The sequence below is a fragment of the Triturus cristatus genome, chromosome 12 (genome assembly GCF_964204655.1).
Source record: "Triturus cristatus chromosome 12, aTriCri1.1, whole genome shotgun sequence".
NCBI classification, from domain to species: Eukaryota; Metazoa; Chordata; class Amphibia; order Caudata; family Salamandridae; genus Triturus; species Triturus cristatus.
In genome coordinates this window covers 291,376,732-291,396,268 of record NC_140595.1, presented here as the reverse complement: position 1 = coordinate 291,396,268, position 19,537 = coordinate 291,376,732, and the positions used below count along the sequence as shown (strand labels likewise).

Here is a 19,537-nt window from a genome sequence, read left to right as displayed (position 1 = left end):
GTCTGGGATATTGTCAATATGAACTCCACAGCACCATAATGGCTTTACTGAATTCTGGAAAGTTTGGTATCAAACATCTCAGCATAATAAACCAGCTCTGTTGCCAGTGTGGGATTTGTTATACAATGCACTCGGAGGGCATCTCAACGACCAGCCTCTGGTGGGTTCCCTGACTGGTAAACACCAGCCTGCCACCACGAGACATGTTTCTAGACCCCTGGGGTGAGAGCCTTCGCTCCCTGAGCACAGAAACAAAGCCCTTCCTGGGCGGAGGCGGTCACACCTCCCCCAGACCAGGAAGAGACAACAGTGGCAGGGGAGCTTAAAAGACCTTGCCGCCTTTGTAACGTGACCCCCCAGCCTCTCCTGCTATTAGGAGTAGGCCCCCTTCCTGTCTCCCCTCCTTTTCAGTGGAAAGACAGGCAGAAAAATTAGCCAGCCCAGAAGGTGTGCCCACCTCTGCCAACCCCACCTCTCAGGTGGGGGAGGCACGGTGAAGCCAATTTTTCAGTGCCAATCAAGGTTAGGGATTGTGCCCACTCCCCCACGTGGGGTGGGCACACCAAGGGTGTAATCACCCTAAGGTTGGTAGCCCATTGGCTACTGAACTCGAGACCCCTGAAATGCCCCTAAATACAGTATTTAGGGGGCAGCTCTGAACCAAGAAGACAGATTCCCGCAACCTATGAAGAAGGACGAAGGAAGACTCCCAGCAGATAAGACTGTAGAGAAGAACTGACTTGGCCCCAGCCCTACCGGTTCATCTGCAGTTTCAAGAGATCCTGCACCAAAAGTCACCCTGTCCTGCAGCCAGCGACCTCCAGAACTCTGGGAAGACTGACTGCCTTCATCCAAGACCGGATCATCTGTGAACAGCAGCTCTGTACAAAAGAAACTCCCAAGACAGACTCTGAGCCTGCTCAGGACAAAGAAACCTAACGCCTGGAACCACCACTGCACCCAAGCCTACGGCTCGAATCCTGGTGCCCCACCGGTCCCAGCGAGGTCCTCCAGCGCTCCAGAGTCCGAGTCGACCGTGGTGTGACCCCTCCAGGACTCCCGACGTTGCCTGCAGTCTCTGCACAGAGACCCCCAGCGTGCGTGTGTTTAGGTAAGGTGAAATCCGACCTCAAAAGACACCCCTGCATCCAACCACCCTGCACCCCGGAGAAGCTGGGTCCTGCTTCAGCGTGCTCTGCATGTTAAAAATATTCCTCAAAAATATTCCTCCCACTACTATCCGAATCTGCTGGCAGGAAGGTAGTGCAGGCCCTGATTACGTCTAGATTGGACTATGGGAATGCTCTGTACCTCGGCCTCCCAGACTATATCCTCAATAAACTACAGGTGGTTCAAGCTCTGCAGCAAAACTGCTTCTCAGACTTCCTCCCAGGTCCCACATGACCTCTCACCTAAGGGTCCTGCACTGGCTACCGGTGAAGAAGAGGGTGGCTTTTAAGGCCATGGTCCTCATCCATAAGACCTTGCATGGGACGGGGCATCATATCTCAAGAAGAGAATCAGCACGCACACCCCCGCTCGCACCCTCCGTTCTTCCTCTGCGTTCCTGGCAACCGTGCCCTGCTTTGGTCGCCTCCGAATGGGTGGGAGCTCCTTTTCCTATCTAGGACATCTTTTCTGGAATAGACTCCCACCAGATCTTTGACTGACACACAGCCTCGATATGTTCAAAAGGAAGCCCAAAACCTGCCTGTTCGAGTCCCCCATGCCTAGCGCAGGGACACTCTGCCGAGTAGCTGAGCGCTTTAGAAATTAACATAACATAACAAAAACAAAAGAGAACCCGAGGTGCACTTACATCCCAGAGTCCTCCAACTTACCTGCCCAGCTGTCCCGGAAGTCTTCCTGGACCGAGCCTGCAGCCAAAAAACAAAACCGGCAATCCCCATTGAAAACAGGGCACCCGATACCTAAACGGCACCCTGCACCCGGCCGCCCCGGTGCCGCTGTGAGTGCACTTTGTGTGCAAACTCTGATCCCCCTTTGCCCTGAGCTTAAGTTAAGGAGCTTTGCTCCCACAACCTTGTGGCCTGCTCGTGAGCAGCCACCAACCGGAGGCCCCCTATCCCATTGGATAACATTGGGCCTCAGCACTCTGCACCCAGCCGCCCTAGTGCCGCTGAGGGTGCTTTGAGAGGGCATCTTTGACCCTGGGGGAACCCTGGTTCGGACCCCAGAAACCCAACTCTCACAACCAAGCATTTACCTGTAAACCAACTTCATTTCCTTCCATAGGATTGCTTTGACTGCTTCTCTTTGAAAATTCTTTAAAGTGTGGAGTTGGTTTGTATGAAACCTTTAAAAACTGCAAATGTACAAAAACAAAATTACTTTACTTTTCTCTAGAAAATGCCCCAGTGTAATATCTAGGCATATCGCACTGAGTAGAAAAAATAACTTAAAAGGTAATCTGAAAAGTAATGTACAAATTAATCTCAAAAGTAACTCTAAAGTAATTTTAACTGCTGACTTACCTGTAAACAAACCAATTACATCCAACTGCATTTCACTTGTATTTTAAGTGCAATATACCTGCAAAGCATTTTTTCACTTACCTGCACCAGGCCTGGCTTGGTTCTAGAAATAAAATGACAAAAAAATATTTGTATACAAACAAAAATGTTCTGAGTTCATTCTTTGAGTGTGTGACATCATTTCTTGCCCAAGTGTGTAAAATAAATGTTTAACACTACCCTCTGATAAAGCCTTACTGCTCGCCCACACTACCACAAATAGAAAGTACAGTATTATCTACTTTTACGTCTGCCTACCTTTGGGACTCCACTGGACTCTGTGCACACTATACCTTACTTTGGTATAGTATATACAGAGCCAGCTTCCTACATTGCAATGTCCGTTGCGGATCAGTCACAAATATGGAAGCGTGTCGGTGGTGGTACCATCTTTATAGGATTTATGTCTCCTTCCCACCAGCACATGTTGCAAAGTTGTTTGCCCCTTTCTATTATGTTCTTCAATTTCCCATTGTCTAGGTGTATCCCCCAGTTTTCTTTGCTGGAACTGGAGTTTCTTCTATACCATCTGCATGGAAATGATAGCAGAGAAACGAGAGAGACTGACTGCCACTAGTTGGACTTCTCAGTCATTTTTTGTAAAGAGCAAGATTCCTTATTGCCCCAATTTTCACTGGCTGATTCTGGACCCAATGGCACAGTTTCATATACTAATAACTCCCCATCTCATTTAGACCAGAGTTTTGCTTCACCTGTTTAAATGACCTAACCTGTCTATTCTGAAAAAAATCCCTTGAAGTATTCCAGTCTCCTTCTCATCGCCTTGCAAAAGCCAGCCTGCCTGCCCATGATCAGTATTTCACTCTATCTGTAGGGTAAAAGGGTAGGGCAGTGAAGTGAGGGCACAGCGCATATACAACCAGTACCACGGTCTCAGGTTTGCCCTCAATATAGGGGAAATATACAGCTTCTGCTTTTTCATTAGGCCGCGGCACCTTCGAGAGCGGCCTTGCACTTGTGTATGGTCAGTTGTGCACCATACCCTATTGATGTCTTTTAGAATGTTCTTGTAGAGATTAAACCGAAGTGCTGCTTAATGGCATCTCAACAGGTGTAGTACATCCATTCTCCCATCCCATGGGTGTAGGGTATGTTAACCCTAACTTAGTCTTTCTCTTTTCTCCTGCCAAATAAAGCTGCTACAATGCCCTTGTAGTTGTGTACATATGCCTCCTAAATCCCACGGGCAGTCACAAGAATGATGTATAGAATCTTGGAGAATGGATATTTTAACTGCTGCTGTGTGACGTATCCATGATCTTTGGCAATATTTTCAGTCTGATCACTTTTTCATGACTATGGTTTTAAGGAGTCTGTATGATGTATCTCATAACTGTCACTGTGGCATTAGAATAAACTTTAAGTAGGTAATTGAGTCCCTGAACCATCAAAAATGCGTAGTTTTAGTTACGGAATTGAATGCCACAAGTCTCTGCGTGATTTGAAGGCCAATAGATTTGTTCACGTTTACCTTAAAGCCTGAGGCCTTCTGATAGACTTGTTGCTCGGATATGATTGCCACTAGGGATGTCTTTGAGTCACTGATTGTTAGAAGGATGATGTTGGCAAACATTGTAGGTTAAAAAGTGTTACCTCCCAACTTAATGACCATAATCCAGGTATCCAGAGTATCGTAGTCAGTAGTAGATGTTTTTCATTTATAGCTAAAAAATTCAGAAAGGCCAAGTAATAAATTGAAGAACCCACATCAGGTTGAGGCAAGAATAAAGACGATCTGTGTCAAAAATTCATTCAGAATATGGAGCAGCTGAAGAATAGTAAAGATACCGGAGTCCGTATCTCCGCGAAAGGGTCAGAAATCCACCCGTCCTGTCAGGCAGCCTGACAGCTGCTCCATATTCTGAATGAATTTTTGACACAGATCGTCTTTATTCTTGCCTCAACCTGATGTGGGTTCTTCAATTTATTACTTGGCCTTTCTGAATTTTTTAGCTATAAATGAAAAACATCTACTACTGACTACGATACTCTGGATACCTGAATTTGTGAGGGAATCGAAACATGACAAATAGAACGTGAAGACATCACTTACTCTACATTTTAGATACTTTTTTGCCCTGAAGAAGTCCATTGGTGGACGAAACGCGTCGGCTGTTCTGGCTGTTTTGAATGTTGTTTTTAAAATTGTAAAACTTTCTGTAAAATAAAGAAGAATCCTTTGGGAAAACGAAAAACAACACAAGAACTCGGACTTGATTTAATTTACATTGTTTAAGTGGTGCATTTGGTTTTGTTGTTGTACATGTATTTTCCAGTCATTGGAACGACATTGTGCTGGCGGGTGTCTACCAAATTTGCACACTTGGGGTGAATTGATTATATCACCAACATTTATTTTGAGTGACTTTAAATCCGGTGCTGCTCTAGAGGGCTACCGCTAGCTTTGTGTTCAGTTGTTTATACAGTGTCCCTCAAGAAGTCCCAGTCTCCAGGGTCAAACACCCGCTTGGTGTTGAGGGACAGGAACACTCTTGCCCCCACTCCCAATGTGCATTAGATACTGTGCTTTTGTAATATTGTCCCCTTGCAATGAAACCTACTTGGTCCTGGTGCACCAGAGATTGAAGCACAACCTTCCTGCTAATATTGATGTCGACAGTTTTGCAACCATATCGTAAAAGCCCATTGTTCTACACGGTGCAGTCTGCATTGAGCTATCATGGCTGAAGAATGAGTGTAACGGTGCGGTAGCAGTCCCTATCCTGACTTTTTCATTGAAACTGTTCAATAAGATCTGCAATAGCCAAGGCACAAAAACTACATTAGGCCACAAATCCATAAAGGGTTCCGAGCCTTGAACTCTTTGAGCCCTTGAATCTCTCAAGATTTCTTCTGTAATGAGGATGTCTAAGCTATCTTGGCCTCTATGCTTACCGGTGGGAGCGTTCCCTATCAAAGAAGCGCCTGCCCTTCTGCATCGTCAGTTTTCCTTTCTATACAAATCACTGTAACTGGACCAAAATCTGTTGTCTTCTTTTCCCCACGCAATTTATCGACCCACCTACACCACTAATTTCATTAAAAAATCAAAAAATTCTTTATACACGTAACTCTGAGTAAGTTAGTCAGCAGCTTACCGCCTATGCTGCCTCCTTCAACAACAAAAAAGGCTGTCCAATTCGGGTGTGATATAGTTTGCCCTGCCAGTTTCAGTTGTCCTGATCTTGGATCGAAGTGTGATTATTCCTCCACAGACCTTTTTTAGATTCTGGGGCTGTGTTGCTTTTCAACATCAACTAGATGCCCCACCCAGGTTGCTTCACGAACGATTCCTTCATTTGCTTATGGCGTGTACTTCCACAATAAACTGACCCCATACCACTGCTTTCAGTACATCCCAGAGCTGTGCGCACATCATCCGTTTTGTTAGTGGTTAGGTAAGTTTGAATGCACTTGCAAATGTTTGCTCGTACTACAGGGTCTCTGAGAAGGCTCTTGTGGAAGCTGCAATGAACCATCTTTCCAGCAGGTTTGTGGGCCAGTTCAGTATTCTAGTTACAGGGCTATGGGCATAAAGTTTCAGGGGACCTGCTCAACTTCCTTGTAATGATGGACAACTGACTTCTGTCTACCACTACGACTCTTTTGGAAGTAAAGGTGAACATTCAAAGGCTTCTCCGGTAGGTAGAGTGGGAGTTGAAGACTTCGAACACAACAGATGCAGTAAATCACTGTCCTGCCCACTCCTTGTCTTAGTACTTAAAGTACTTTAAAACAGCAAAATCAAATACTACACAGTAATGGGATTTCAGCTACAGGGTTTACAAGGCCCAACTTTGGGGTCCTATCCCAGCTCTATAGTTCACCAGGCTCTAGTAACAATGCAAAGATCATAGGAAAGAATGAGGCATGGGAGGAAGATGACCATTAGGCTTGGGTGAGCAGTGGTTCTGCTCTGTAACCTGTAGGTCTGTTTGTTATGTATATTGAGCAAAAAAGAGTTAATTCTAGCAATCCACCTCCCTAACACGCAGGATTATCTTTCGGAGTCCAAGACAGTATCTCACTTCAAGCCTTGTGTTACCTGCTCTCTGAGATGTTGTTAGGTGCAGAGATTGATGGTCTTCTTTAGTCGCATAGTTAGCAACTCAGCCTCTTGGATCTTGCCTCTGGGGAAAAAAGCAGACCGGCCTCTGAAGTGGTCACACATCTTGAGCGGTTACAGACTCCATGCTGGTGGGCAGAGGGGTTGGGGTCCTTCAGATGGATTAGAGGTAGTGAACAACTAAACAACCGAAGGAACCCAAACTGTGTGCTGGTAATCTTTATTCTACACCCCCTCTACACAAAATAAAAACAAAGAGTAGTGTAATGGAGATTGGTCTCATGTTAAAAGCTGGTCAATACTTTACTTTTTTATACATCTCATTTTCTGAACCATCTTTGCCCTTCAGACAATTGATGGGAATACTTGGGTTTCCCCAGAAGGAGGTGGTATCAGCGAAAGCAGTATTCTTTGTTTTTGCATTTTTCATTTCAATGAGCAGGACCATTATATGGCTCTAAAAGTTTGGCAGTGAGGATGATGACCATGCTTTCTGGGGGCTCACCAACCCTAAAAAGCCTTTCTTTCTGGGAGGTGGGGTTGACTCTTATTCACTCACGCCAAGCCACTAGTTGAAGTTTTAAGCTCTTTGATCACACTGTGACAACAAATGATGCCTGTTGCATATCCTTTCTATGGCAGAGCTTGCCCCCAACCAGAGAAGATTCAGGGTCATTGTGTCACAGAAAATGTCAAATTAATAGGTCTGAGAGCACCTACGTAGTAACAAATAGAAACCAGATTTGAATTTTAGAGGGTGTGAGATTAATTGGTGGGAGTGAAGGGGGGCACAATGGTGGATCTTTTCCAGTCATATGCACGCCTACCTTCTCAGCAAGACATATGCGCCAAATAGCATAACACTGTTTGGCCATAGCAGTTCTTACTTGTGCGGCACACTCTGTAGCCTATACACCAAAGGCCCTGCTTTTGGCCAATAAAGAGCATGGAGTTATGGGTAAGAGAGAGCAAGCAACAGGGCGAAACTGGGACACAAATGAGGCTCTGGCTGTAAAATAAAAGTAGCCCCTATTAGGGAATTAGATAGCCAAAAAAGTGGCCCACTTTTGCAAATCAGGGACGTTTTGAAGTTGTAAGATGTGTAAGACCGCATGCATTTGAGTTTGCTGCAGGTAATGTTTGTAGTAATATCAGGGAAATCGACAACAAAAAACAGTCAGACCGATCATAAACAGGCCAAGACAGCCAAAAATACGCCCATACTGACCTGTCATACCAGCCCTTCTGGCACTGCCAGATAGCCCTGTAGTATATAGGCCAGTCAGACATTGGAAGGTAACGATAAAAAAAAATCCATATTATCAAAAAAAGAATCCGAATCTTCTATGAAGAGTGCGTGTGTGTGTGTTTTCAATGTGCACAGTGATCTCGGTGGCAGTGGTCCTGCGTGTGATCCTCGGTGTTCAGTGCTTCTGTGCGTGTGTTGCTCGCTCTAGCGTGCGGGCTGCGGGCCCGTCTCCTGCCCGCTGCCCGGTTTCCAAGGAGCCCTGCGCGAGGCCTGCGAGCCGAGACAATGCGAGATGCTGAAATATTAACCAGTTCTAGGCCTCGCCCCCTGTCGCTGGCTTCCTGGTTCCCGGCACTTCGGTAGGGATGGCCAGATAGCGCCGTCCGCGGACGCGGGAAGCCCCTGGCGGGCTCGGGCCTGGGTATGTGAGAGGAAACCTGCTCGTGACGCCTGGGGACTGCTCGAGCCCGAGTGCGTGACAGACTTTTCGTCAGCAGCGTGAGGCGCGCGCAGCAGGTGAGTGCGTTAGCCGGACTCTGCCACCTGTGTGCAAGTTACCGGTGTGTGCAAACCTGCCTGTCCGGCTGCCTCAGGGTCGCTCCCTCCTGCAGTCTTGTTTCATGTACTAACATGCCGCGCCAACGGTAGGATAACTGTTTGCATTTGTTTTTTTTCAGTGCTGTTGTATCGTACGTTACTTTGCAGGCCGCCTTGTTAGTGAGCGCGAATTGGCAAGGAGCTGCCCTTACATAATACGCCGTGGTGACAACCTTTTCAACGGTGTTTACGCACGCACAGGCGGTGGGTGCCGGCTGTAGTGAGGTTTAGTTTCATTTCTTGAAACTGTTGTGTTGGTTTCTGTAAGTATTCATAATCTGTTTCACCTGTTTCTTGGCCTTGTAAAACAATGTGTCTGTCACTTATTTAATAGCTTTAAATTGGGTTTTAACAAAATATATATTCGGAGCATAAATAATAAACCTACCAAGTCTGTGTAGCTCCTTCATGCCTTGTTTTGTCAGAGAACATACAAACAGGTTTCATTTCCCTGGGCCTTGAATTGTACTCCTGGTCGATGGTTAACTCCAGTCAGAGGCGCAACTAGCGCCAAATTTAGGGGGGATTCTTCCAGCAATGGGCAGATTAGAGATGCAGGGGCTCTAAGAAGGGGTGAAAAAACAACAAAGCTTTGTTAACAAGTAAATGGTCTTTTAAAGACCTGTTAGTACTTGGTGCCGTTGAAATAAGACGCCAGACCAGCGAGCCCACAACAGCTAAAAACGTGTCTGTGTGTGTCAGCCCGGGAAGCTGTCTCAGCCCGGGCTGACACACGACGAGGGGGGTAAGGGGCAGAAGCCCTGTGAGCCCTATGGGCGTTGCGCGCCTGACTCAAGTCCACACCCCAGTGGTTAGATTGGTCCACCTTTTGCTTTTCCCAGGGAGTGAGTGCCCCTGGTGGTATGGCCGTTCCTGGCCATTGCGTCATGTACACTGGGGCTGTTGCTTATTTGAGGCCGAACAGCGCCAACCCCCTGGAGGTTGCTCCTATTTCCATTTTGAGAGGATCTCTTACAGCTTGAGTGGGCCAGGATGGGTTTGGGAATGGTTGGTTCCAGTCTGTAATGGTACAAAGAGTCCAAGAGCTGTGGAATGTGGAGAAGTGATTAAATGTAGTCATGATAAATCCCGTCATTTCATTAATCACTTTTTGTTTTTCACTTCTGTGGGCTCTCATTTAGAACAGGGACGCAGCTGTCCTTATGGAGAAGAGAAGTGATGTAGCACACTTGCCGACACCGCAGAACACCTTCTTATGGTAAATGCAGTGCATGCTAAGTCACACAACTTGGCACTACTCTCCCATATGGGAAGCACACAGCTTGGCACACCTCTCCCAGATGGGGAGCACACAGCTTGGCACACCTCTCCCAGATGGGGCGCACACAGCTTGGCACACCTCTCCCAAATGGGAAGCACACAGCTTGGCACACCTCTCCCAGATGCGTTGTGGTAAATGCAGTGCCTGATAAGTCACTCTGTTTTATTTGCCCACAAGTATTGAAGTGTGTGCCGCGACCACTTTCAATGTCCTGCATTGTCCCTACAGCGGACGTGCTAGAGGTTGGCGAGGTCCTTCTTGCTCTTATTATGGTATGGTCTGGTCATTGTTGTTCCATTCAGCTTCAGTTGTGTTATGAAGTATTTCCGGCCCTCGCTTAGCTTTTGTTATAATATGGGGGTAGGGGCTTCATCATTTCCAGGGCATGAATAGCTAGTTGTCAATTCTAGCCATGTCATCAAGTGTCACTTCTCTGAACTTTAGTTGGTGGTGGCTGCAGCGACGCTTCTCTTAGCTGTGGTTATTGGGTGGTAGGCACAGTCATTCCTCAGAGCTGTAGTTGTTTTGGTGGTGGCAATGTTTCCCTCTCTTGGCTGGGGATATTGTGTGTTGGTGAGCAGTCACTCCTTTAGCTGTAGTTAGTGGTGGCAATGTTCCCTCTCTTAGCTGGGGTTATTGGATGGTGGGCGCAATCACTACTCACAGCTGTAGTTGTTGCCAGTGTTCCCTAGCTAGGGTTATTGGGTGGTGACAGCGGTACTTCTTTGAGCTGTAAAATGGGTGGTGACTAGTTGTGGGCCAGTAGATACTCGGTGATCCTCCCAGCTCAGCTCCTGAACTCGGGTGGGTTCACCCTGCCAGAGCTGCCCATGAATTAATGGTCTCGGTAGCAGGGGTGATTGGATGATGGCCATGCCGACCCGATGGCCTGATAACTTTGTCGAAGTCTCTTTTGTGCCATTGTGCCGAGTCTCTTATTTTCTCCTTGTTTTATTGTGACTTTCCCCTGGCTGTGTTATACACTACTTCTTTTTTTTTTTTTTGTACAGATCTTGAACTGTTACCAGTTCGGGGTCGAAACGCTCGGTCACGGTTGCAAAGCTGTCTGAGTTGTAGCAAACCTTTAAGTTTCTCGTCCTTCTACCCCCCCCCCCTTTCCCTCGTTAAGATCGATATTTTACCGGTGCCAGTTCGTAGTACCCGACCCTCCCCCAGTGCTTCTCTTTGTACATTGTTCACAGTACTTTCTCAGCAGCGCTCTGCTGCTGGTTGTTGCTGTCCCCATTCCGTCGCTCTCTGGGTGTGTTCCAGCTGGCTGCTCGCTGGTTTCGAGATGTAGGTTACGTGTCTGCCTGCCTGGGGCTGACAGCCGCACAACCGCGCAGGCTGGCTGCTACGGGACCTCACCGCGAACTCTCTGCGTCTAATGGATCCAATTAAGGGTCAAAAGGTCTCATTCAGTCGGGGCCGTCTCAGTCTTCTATCAAAACGAGGTTGTTAAACTTACAGCGCTATAAAAATGCATAACTACGGTACCAGATCAAGCACCAATGTCAAAGCCATTAAGTCTCGCTCTGGCATGCTGGGATATTTTTTTTATTTTTGTTTAGTGCACGCATAACCACAAAAAAGGAAAATAAAAAACGCACCTGCCTACATTTTGCGGGCTTGTAGTAAAAAAAAATGCAATCAAATATACCTTTTAATAGAACAGTGCGGCAGGAACGTGTAATTAGAACACAGCTTGGCAAAATAGGTTTCTTTTTGGCACAAGAAATTGTATTCCTGGCTTTGGATTTATGTAGCTTGAAGACCTAGTTTAAATACACTAGGGTGACTTAAAATAAATAAATAAAGACCCACGATCTCTGGCACTGAAGTACACGAGCTTAATTGCTGGAGCGGATGACGTCGTGCCCCATGCTGTAGGCTGTAGTGGAAGCAAAATGTGCACGGCAGGTGAAGATGGCTGACCCAAAACCCCAGTTATGTATGTGTGTATGTATGCATACATTTATGTCTTTATGCCCTTTTATCATTCCACGAGGCGGGCGCAACCGCTAAAGCCGGGTCAGTGCCAGATCCAACTAGCATTTGCAATGCAATTGGTCTCGCATTTGGGACCTTGTGTGTATAAGCTATGCAGCACATTAGCCTGGGTGCTGAAACATCTACTGTTCTTTAACATGGAGGGAAAGTAAGCACCAAACTGCGTGAGGTGCCAGGTATGGGAACGCATGGAGAGAAATATTGCCTTTCAGCAGGAAATGGTATAGTCCAAAGCTCTGTTTTTAATATAAACGCACGGCCTTCGGTGGTCACATAACTGAAAATACAAGATTTGAATCAAATATTCTTGTCTACGGGTGCTTGTGGAAGACTATTTCTATGGACTGGAATCTAGAGAATGCTAAAGTGATTTTGGTATCTTACTGACCGCTGCTGGTCGTTTTCAATCAAGAAAGTTAAATAGAGGCAGTTGCCAGAAAAATTAAAAAAAGAAAGTCCCTCAGCAGAAAGCAATTCTGGTATTTTACTGACCTCTGCTGGTCGTTTTCTATCAGGACAGTTAAATAGAGGCAGTTGAACACAAATAAAAGTCCTTAAGCGGAAGCAGACAAGTCCCAGGGCTGATCTCCAGAGCCCACAAAGTACATACACATATAAGTATATATACTAAAGTATATATACTAAAGTACATACTAAGGTATAAACAAGAGGTCTCGAATGCTCGACCTAAATAGAAGCAAAAAGCAGTTTTCAAGCTGTACCTTGGTCAGCATTTTGATAAGAATAGCTCATCTTTACTCTTACAAAATTGTCACGTTAAAGGCAGGTCTTGGCGTTATATTTCCGGTCTAGCGTACCCGACAGGGTTGGGAGCATTTTAACATTCAATATTTCAATGCGTACTCGAGTACTGAGTCATGGGGAGGAAGGTGGGACAGACCGAAGTGGGGGCCTAGGAGACAGGGAAATAAGGAGGGAATCAACCGTGCAAATGCAAACCGCAAGTTGGAGTCGCCCCTTGGCCACTGAATTATCAGTAATGGGGCATACTCTCCCTGTTTGTGCCTGGTGCACCAATTTGAAGATGCGCCTCAGTGGACAGTGCACCATATTTGTCAAAAGACACACCTGTTGTTACTACCCAATGTGTAGTACTGAGTCCACCACATTGGAAAGATGGAATCCTTCTCATGTCAGGACTTGAACTCATGACCGCTAGAACATCGCATTTGTCAGTGAAGCACATTAAGCACACTGAGCTATCTTCCTGGCCTCAAATTTAACATCACCCAGTATCTGAGGTGTAGTGTGCAGATTTAGATTCTGTATATAGGTTTCCCGATTTATGCCCTTAGATAGGTACAATTCACATTGCTCTTATTTGGACATAGAAATCCGGCCCTTATTTAGACATTGTCCGTACAAACCAAATACAGGCATGGTCACCTACATCCGTCCATCCACGTCACAACGAATTCTTGGAAAACCAGACACTTAAGCCTTTAGGAATTTCCCTCAGCTTGAATATTGATTTCTCCAAGAACTCATTAAGTATGCATGAACATCTATTCGTTAGGGGTTCATTCATGATGTTCCTCTCCCCGAATTTTACGTCAATACTGGCATTCCTAGACACCTTCAAGGTATAAATATACCAGCACTTGCCCTGGCAAATTGCGGTTCCCGGAGGATTCGATCCAACACAGACTACGCGGTTTGCCACGGCAAGTTCGGAAGGAGATCGAGTTCCAGCCTGATGCACTGACCTGACGCTGCCATCCTCCTCGCAGAGAATCCAGCTCCAGTGCTCTCTGACTTCCCTTGCGGGGGTTAGGCTGTCGAGTCCAGAAAAGAGATTCCAACCTCTCTCATTCTAAGGTATGGAGCTGACTAGAACTTAGAGAAACTTTTGGCAACTCTTGGCTAAACTAAAATATAGCTAGCTATACTTTAGAAATGGCACCTACTTCAAACCTCGTACTGCACTTAGGTTAGGTACACTGGGGTAGAACAATTTAGAAGCATCAGATGAGTATCACATTTTAGCATATGTTATTTATGTATGTATTTTGATTAATATATGTCCAAGCTACAAACCATGCTATTGCAGTATGATTTTATCTTACTGCTAACCTCGTACATATTGTACTTCGCAGTCTGTCTTAAGATTGTAGCAATTCATATCTCTTGCATGAGAAATAAGGCTGTTCAATAAACACTTTTATTGAAACGCCTGTCTCTCTATTTCTGTGCAACTCTGTAGAAACGAAGCATGCATGATTCACTAAGTGAAACTTTTATCTATTGTTTCCACGATTCTGAGACTGTTCCAATTCTAAAAGGAAACAAAGTTGTCATGTTTATGCGGTTGTCAGAGACTAAACCCTTCTTGTATATTCAAGAAGTTTCTAGTGACCTCTGAGTTAGCCGGTGCACACACAAGTATTTAAGTTTTTAATATACTCGATGGAGACATACTGACCTTAGTCCTATGTCAAATCTATAGTGTATGTTATTCCAATGCGCAGAGCCTGTCCGGGATATAGGAACTACACTACAGAGGGATCGACTTCTAGCTCCATTACAAGTTCCAGACCTTATACCAATGTCTTCGGGCAAGGAGTTTCATGCAGTCCCATTTCTTTTTATTTGACTGGGACAGAAAAACAGCCCATTTTTATCACCCTGAGCTCCCATTCATTGTGCAAGGGTTTGGGATCAGTGTGCTGTCCATCTACTGAAAGCGCTTTGCACCTTTGCGTGGGTTTGAAGTGTTATATAAATACTGGCCTGTCCCGACCTGCTCCAGCGTGTCCTGCAGCCAGCAGCCCCCGAGAACCTGGAATACCTGCCCTGCCTTCCCTCCAAAGACTGTCTCCCGTGAGCACTGGACTTGCTCAAGACCAGATTCTGTCTCCGGCCGAATCCACAAGTCTGCACCACTCTGCACTTGACGCCCAAGGCCCGAGTTCAAGTGGCCCAACACCACGAGGAGGTCCCCCCCCAGTGAACTTGTCCTGGGATCTGGTGATCCCCAACCTACCTCAAGCCCCCAGACTACGCCTGCAGCCTCTATCTGGAGGGTCCCCGTGACCAAATCTGGAAAGGAAACCCGATGCCTAAAGACACACCTGCACTCAACTCCCCAGGGCCTTGGGTGGCCCAACCACAGTGTCCAGGCAACCCCCAGCATCCCAACTTACCTCTACAACCGGTGGTCCCCTCCAGGAAAGCTCCTTGTCTGAACCTGCAGTGTTTGTTCCAATCGGAGATCTCCCTTTGAACCAACAGGGCACCCAATGCCAAATCAGCACCCTGCACCCAGCTGCTCATGTGTGTGTACCTTGTGTGGTAGCTCGGATCCCCCTTTGCCCTGAGCTTAACCCTAGGAGCTTTGCTCCCTCAACCCTGTGGGTTGCCCGAGAGCAGCCACCAACAGAAAGCCCCCTAGCCCCATAGGCTAACATTGTGACTCAGCCCCCTGCACCCGGCTGCCCTAGTGCTGCTGAGGGTGCTCTTTGAGTGCATCCTTGACCCTGGGGTAACCCATGATCTAACCCCAGATACTCGATCCCGAAGACCGATTGCTTACCTGCAAACCGATAATCACATTTTACTCAATAGGATTGCATTGACTGTTTTTCCTCTGAAAAAGTTCTGTGTTGAGTTGTGTGTGTATGGAAACCTAAGCAACTGGTTTTTTATGCAGAAGTGTTTTATTTACCTTTGTCTAGGAAATGTGTGATATATAGACATACCTCACTGAGTTGAAAAGTAATCTAAAAAGTACTCTTGAGTAATCTGAAAAGTAATCACAAAGTGATTACAAACACCTATTGTCTTTAAATATTTAACAAACCTGTAACAAAATCAATTTAATCCAGATTGCTTTTTTTGAACAACCTGATTTAAAAAGCACAATTCTACTAACCTGTACCAATTCCTGCTTGGTTCTAAAAATAAAATACAACTAAAGAAATATTTTTGTATGCAAACAATTGGTCTGAGTTCAGTCTTTGAGTGTGTGACATCATTTCTTGCCTGAGTGTGTACAATAAATGCTTAACACTACGCTCGGATGAAACGCCTTACTGCTCGCCCGCACTACCACAAATAGAGAATAAGGTATTATCTACGTTTACCTCTGTAAGCCTTTGGGAATCCTGTGGACTCTATACATACTATACCTTACTTTGGTATAGTATATACAGAGCCAGCTTCCTACAATTATGATTCGGGCAATGCAGAAAGTGGGTCAAAATATATTCGCAGGCTTATTTGGCAATATTCCATTGTGAGCTTCTCAATGTTGTGGACTCCTAAAAATACATGTGCAAGTACTTTGTGAAGCATCTTCATTTCAAACACTGAACACTTTGGAAAAACTAGAGCAGGTCAGAGCCGGCCATAAAGGAGCTAACCAAGGGAAAAGCGCCCGGCCTTCTATGCTGCCCCTGAGACGTTTATACATTCACCAAAATAGCTGTCACACATTCTAGCAGCATGCTTCATAGAGATCTTGGTGTTGAATGTGTGTCCTCCTTCCTCGCGAAATTGCATAATCACCCCCTGTACAAGAAGCATTGGCAAAGCCAACAGGTCTTTCCTATGTGAGAGCTATTGTCTTTGGCAATGTGTTTAGCCATGTTGTTCACCAGTGTGGCTGCTGTTCATAATGGATAAAAGTGGGTGGGGTAGGATAGATTGGAGAGGGGTAGATTATGATAGATTGGTGTAGGGTAGAGTGGAGTGAGGTAGATTGGGATGGAGTTTGGTAGTTTGGAGTAGAGTGGAGTGTAGCTGTGGACGTTAGGCTACATCTCTTGCCTCTAAGTGCATGTGAATACAGGGCACCTGAAAGCGCTTTAGGTGGAATGCATATGAGAATGATGACTTGGGCACAGATTTAAAGGAGAAATGGAGTAGCTGCTGTGCTGTTAAAAACGGAAAGGTTTTAAACAGTCACCTACTTTGTATGTACAGAGAAGACGTGGAAGGCATGTGAGACTGAATACAATGTTTTATGGAGAAATGTATTATATGCAGCTCTGCTCAAAACTGAGGCACTTTGAAAAAAGCCTCCTACTTTGTGTTTCGAAAAGGCACAGATGTGTCCAAAATTCTTGTTGCGTAGTGGCAGCCTGGCCTGAGGCATGTGACTGAACTGCTTGTCCGGAAAAACTATGGGTGTCCGGTTTCAGACTACTGTACTCTTTAAATGGACACATACTTTGTATGTGTAGTGAAGAGGCTCGGTCTACAAACGCCTACGTTCACGCTAACTTCTTTAAACAGTTCATGCAGTTTGTTTGGTGCTGTAAAAGGGAGCACTGAATTCCAAAACAAATTGAGGCAACAGCAAACAAACATGTAGGACAGAAGTTAAAAGCAACCCAAATGTGTAGCATGGAAGTAGGAATGATGGACAGAAAAATGTAAAGAAAAAAAGTACCCTGAAGCACAGTGCGAGCAGCGGAAGGATACTAATCAAATGAAATCAATTAGTACTTGGTCTGTGCTCTGGAGAAATAAAAGGAAATGGTGCAAGTCATATGCTGGCCAATTAGGAGGCAGCTAAAAAAGAATGGAAAGCCAGTAAAATGGTAAGTAATGGGCAGGCTCTATGCCCTTTAATGTATACAATACCCCTTGTAGCAACAACGCATGCGTCCTGTTATCCAAGATGTAAAAAAATTACTTGAAAACAAAGAAGCTTTTGGAATACATTTTTTGTTAAGACTAAGGGCCCTCAAAGACTGAATTACAAAGTGAAAACATTCTAAAGTTAATCCAAGGGGTTTTCATGTAAGACCTCTATAAAGCTGACCAAATATTCACCTTCCTTCATATATTCCACTAGTACAGCTCTTCAAAAAATATGCCACTCCTGGTAACGTAATAGGACTTCAAAGCAGCAGTGGACCTCCTATGAAGGCACAAACTCTGTATGAAACTGATCGAAATAGGCCGGGATCCAATGATACTGTTGCTCATAAACATATTGCATCCCAAGTAAGGCTCAACCTAAAAGGTCTTCTCAGTAAACAGTGCTCCATTGCTAGCCAAATAGAGATATTTATTTGCCCCTCTACTCTTTTCACTGAACACCAATGACCACTTCAAGAAGATCTAATGACTCGCACGACATGTCTGCAATTGACGGCTTTCCGGTTCCTGCTCATCTATATTTGGATGACTCCATTCTGATCATTCTAAACCTGAAGGATCTGCAGGCCCAATTAACAGTAATGGATAAATATTGTCAAGAAAATAATCTGAAGATGACCTGCCAGTAAACAAAACCAGTGGTGGTCAGAAAAAAAGTGTTCACCTCAAGGGTCAAAACCCTGGCAGAAGTAAACTCCTTTACATACCTGACAAAAAAAACCTGTAAGTGGGACATGGGTTCTTGTCTCGTATCTACCAGGTTGTTAAACAATTGTCAGAAGCCAAATGTCATACTGACCCAAGTTTTGGTGCCTGGACAGCAATGCACCAAAAATAGGATATCACAAAAAGAAATCCTGGAAGTCCTTATTGGTGTTACCAACCGGCTTCCCGTTGCCAGATTGGAATCCATCATTGGATGCGTCCCTATCCAGAACAAATGCCAAATGGCCCCAATAAAGTATGGTTTGAAAAGACTAGGATCGACAGGAACAAATCTAGTAGACAAAGCTTGGAGGGAGTATTTCACACCGAGCATTACCTCAAACATCAACATCATCGGGGAAAAGTAGGCAAAGTTTCCCGGCCTGGCACTGACCACAGGTAACCCCAGCCTGAGGCTCATGTTTGGAGGGAAAAGAAATCACACTAACGTCAGCAGAAAGATTCCTAACTTTCATCTGAACATAGAGCTGAGAACACTAAAAAGCTTTAAACCAAACTGCCAAGCCAGCCTTTCACAATACAATCAATCCTATCTGCTGAAAAGAACAAACCACTGGGATAGCCGGAGACTGTTTGCCCTGGCCAGAAGTGGTGGTTTGCTTTGAGAACCTCGGCAGAAGAAACCTGGTGTCTTTTCTTTAACAATTGCTCTTGTGGCGTAATTGAAGATTTGACCCACTTTTTGTTATCAAAGGAAACCCAAACCAATATTGGACGGCGAGCAGCTAGAGACTGATGATAAATTCATGTTTGCCTGCTCTGTGATCTCTAAGATGCGACTTCAAAGTTCATGGGCCCAGTATCTTGTGAAAAGCAGGAATTGTAGAGAAAATAACCAGAGAAACACTTCCTTATAAGGTTTTATGGACCAGCAGTTATGTTGCACTCTTCTGAGGCCCTCACTACTGATACGTTTCCTTTATTTCTTTTTCTATTTAGCAGGGTATTTGAGAATCTGCCCTTTTTAATTTAATTGTTAGATATGCTGTATTCTTGTGCAAAATAAATGATTTGTTGCTAAAACACCTATTAAGAAAAACTCAAACTTCAGAGTCTGTAGAAGGCATGAGACAACCACTGTCCCCTTTCCAGGTTGTCTAGTGGAACTTCCATATTTTCTGAGTTTACTTGTTGCAGAAGATGGAGTTGGAGAGAGGGAATCAATACTACCACACACTGTGCTTGCAATTTTTCTTTCCTTTTGCAAATCAGCAGTTTGCTTAATGAGTAATGCAGAACCTAGAGTGCGAGAGTAGCCGTGGTGCTAAAAGAAACAAGCATGCGTATATGGCTAGAAGTAATACACTTGCAGATCCATGGCTATGGAGGCAGAAGGTCTCGGGTGAGTGAAGATCCTTGGCTGCTGGAAGCTTGTCCTTGCTTATACTTCATGCAGTTTCCAGGGCTTCGGTATGCACAGACGG

At 45.2% G+C, this 19,537-nt stretch overlaps 1 protein-coding gene across 6 annotated transcripts in view; it reads left to right on the top strand.

The window, feature by feature from the left end:
• Nucleotides 1–19,537, top strand: part of KIFC3 (kinesin family member C3) — a 325,817-nt gene that overhangs the window by 7,463 nt on the left and 298,817 nt on the right. Inside the window, exons 1-2 of one of the 6 annotated variants that reach the window (XM_085639130.1) lie at nt 8,217–8,386; nt 8,548–8,730. The exons of 4 other annotated variants lie outside the window; for them this stretch is intronic. The gene's annotated coding sequence lies outside the window, so the exon portion shown is untranslated. Of the gene's footprint in view, nt 1–8,216; nt 8,387–8,547; nt 8,731–19,537 lie in introns of those variants that run through there. One more of the 6 variants, XM_085639131.1, reaches the window with a different exon arrangement.